The following is a 2,408-nucleotide window of genomic DNA, read 5'->3' as shown; positions in this document are numbered from 1 at the left end:
AAAAAAATAAAAGGCTGGACACCCCTGAAAAGAGTGAGTCACACTGAGCCAGGCAGAAAGGAAAGAGATTGCCTCAGGCAGAGGGCACAAAATGTGCCAAGGGACTAGGAGGGAGGGAGTCAAGAAAGTTCAGTATGGCTGGAGCTTGGAGTGAAATGGAGGCAGCAGAATGGAATATTTGGAGCTGAGGAGGGTGAAAAGGACCAAGGAGCTAGAAGGGCACTGAATGCCATGTTTAAAAGTCTTTGGCTGAGCATGGTGGCTCACACCTGTAATCCTAGCATTTTGGGAGGTCAAGGTGGGTGGATCACCTGACCTCAGGAGTTTAAGACCAGTCTGACCAATATCCAGATCCCTTCTTTACTAAAAATAGAGAAACTTAGGCAAGAGGATCTCTTGAGCCGAAGAACTTGAGGTTGCTGTGTGCTGTGATGGCAGAGCGCTCTAGTTAGGGCGCCAGAGTGAGACTGTCTCCGGGCCGCAGCCCCCAGCTCCTTTCCCGCGGTTGTGGTCCGCGTCCTCGGACCTGTCCCAACAATTATTTAAAACATGGCGGATTACTGTGAAGTTCCAGGCGTGCAGAGACATGCTTCAACCGAGGATATTAAAAAGGCGTACCGAAAACTGGCACTGAGGTGGCACCCAGATAAAAACCCTGAGAATAAAGAGGAAGCAGAGAGAAAATTCAAACAGGTAGCTGAGACGTATGAGGCGGTGTCGGAACCCAAAAAGCGGAACATGGAAGACAAATACGGCAAAAAGGGTTAAATGGCGGAGGAGGTGGGAGTCATTTTGACAGTCCATGGAATTTGGCTTCACATTCTGTAAGCCCGAGGATGTCTTCAGGGAATTTTTTGGTGGAAGGGACCCCTTTAGATTTGATTTCTTTGAAGACCCATTTGAGGGCTTTACTGGGAGTCGGAGGGGTCTCCGAGAAGTAGAAACAGGGTCGTTTTTCTCTGCCTTCAATGGATTTCCACCTTTTGGAAGTGGATTTTCTTCTTTTTATACAGGATTTTCTGTGGGATTTCCTGCAGGATTTTCTTCATTCGGATCGCCGCTAGATCACTGGGTCTCACTTCATTCTCTGACACATCATTTGGTGGTATGGGGCAACTTCAAGTCTGTATCCACTCCTACAAAAATGGTTAATGGCAGAAAGATCACTACAAAGAGAATAGCGGAGAATGGTCAAGAAAGAGTGGGAGTTGAGGAAGACGGGCAGCCCAAGTCCCTGTCAATAAATGGTAAGGAGCAGCTGCGCTTGGACAAGTGACCCAACGCACGTGTTTAACAGAAATGTTAACTGTAACAAGCACCACTGGAGGATTCACAGGAACTTTTCTTGAAGATTTCAAATGAACTCGACTTTCAATATCACTGTACCTAATCGGAGTATTTATAAACTACTCATCGGAGCCATATTTGTCATAGATTTTTGAGTTTATTGTTGGGACACATAATAGGACCATTTATTTGTCTTTAAAATTGTTGTAAATTTCTGTATGCACTTTGCTTTTCTATTAAACGTACTCCAGGTGAGCCCCGACTCCTCAGTAGTGGTAGAACAGAGTGGGCACTAACACCAGCATGGACCTGCTTTTCTATTGCGTCTGACACGTCAGCCTGCTGTGAAGTTAGCACCGCAGGATGAACCTTCTACAGAAATAATTTCAGTTTTTTTCAGTATTTAGTAGTGAAAGATATTAACACATTAATGGTAACACATTTCTGGTTTACTGTAAATGAAGGATGTTTTCTAGCTGTGTATGAATGCTGGCATCTTACTAAGTTTTGACATTTGCTTAAATATGTAACATTAAGTTTGGGTTTAAAAAGTAAAGCTGCTATACTGGGTCTTTGTCATTTGCTTTAAAATAAATAAATAAATGTGAATGTCTTTGGTGCATTCTTTCCCGGCCGGGGCTGGGGGCGGGGGGCAGTTTGGGTTTTATCCTGTGGACTCTGGACCCACCACTAAACATGATTGTATTTCAGTTTCTTTCTCAGTAAATTAGGAGAAAAATAACCTATTTCGCATACTCATAGTTACTGAATGGAAGAAATGAGACAATGCATTTGTGGTAGGAACTTACTAATGTTAGTTTCCAGCCTCTACTCCTCCACCCCTGAAATGAAGAACCAAAACACACAGATACAGCTGAACAAATAAACAAATGCCACAGCTGCCAGAGATTCACTGTGCAACAGTCAGAAGGCTTCAAGCAGCAAGGAACAGAAATCTCAGCTACATATGGTTTAAGCCATTAGAAATTCATTTTTTCATATAATAACAAAGTACAGAAGTTCAGAGGTTTGGAAGTTCAGTAGCTGCCAGAGATTCACTGTGCAATAGTCAGAAGGCTTCAAGCAGCAAGGAACAGAAATCTTAGCTACATATGGTTTAA

General features: G+C 43.4%; 1 pseudogene; it reads left to right on the top strand.

Annotated features, from left to right (window-relative positions):
- The first annotated feature begins 522 nt into the window (after window positions 1-522).
- On the top strand, window positions 523-1,276 carry LOC128574678 (dnaJ homolog subfamily B member 6-like; annotated as a pseudogene).
- The last annotated feature ends 1,132 nt before the right edge of the window (window positions 1,277-2,408 follow it).

The sequence above is a fragment of the Nycticebus coucang genome, chromosome 22 (genome assembly GCF_027406575.1).
Source record: "Nycticebus coucang isolate mNycCou1 chromosome 22, mNycCou1.pri, whole genome shotgun sequence".
NCBI classification, from domain to species: Eukaryota; Metazoa; Chordata; class Mammalia; order Primates; family Lorisidae; genus Nycticebus; species Nycticebus coucang.
Note: the sequence above shows the minus strand (reverse complement) of the source record. Positions and strands in the feature narration are given on the sequence as shown.